At 28.0% G+C, this 275-nt stretch overlaps 1 protein-coding gene across 1 annotated transcript in view; it reads left to right on the top strand.

Annotated features, from left to right (window-relative positions):
* Positions 1-275, top strand: part of LOC119589058 (transmembrane protein 107-like) — a 10336-nt gene that overhangs the window by 8983 nt on the left and 1078 nt on the right. The window lies entirely within an intron of this gene.

Raw genomic sequence — 275 nt, 5'->3', positions numbered from 1 at the left:
GACATCAAAACCAGCATTAATTTATGTCTGTTTACAAATGTTACATTCCTTGGCACCTTTGTTTCTTGTTTCATACTATATCTCCAATTTGGCAAACATCAAATCTCAGATATATATAATTAGTTTAGCCACAGTGTTTCCCTTTAACTGTATGGTAATTTGGAATAGAAAATGTATCATATTAGATAATTTAGAGAAGCATTCAGTCACACAGTTAATCTAAAAAAAAAGTCTTGTGTCATTAATAATACTTAAAAAAAAATTATGTTGGTACT

The sequence above is a fragment of the Penaeus monodon genome, chromosome 25 (assembly GCF_015228065.2).
Source record: "Penaeus monodon isolate SGIC_2016 chromosome 25, NSTDA_Pmon_1, whole genome shotgun sequence".
Taxonomy (NCBI): Eukaryota; Metazoa; Arthropoda; class Malacostraca; order Decapoda; family Penaeidae; genus Penaeus; species Penaeus monodon.
Note: the sequence above shows the minus strand (reverse complement) of the source record. Positions and strands in the feature narration are given on the sequence as shown.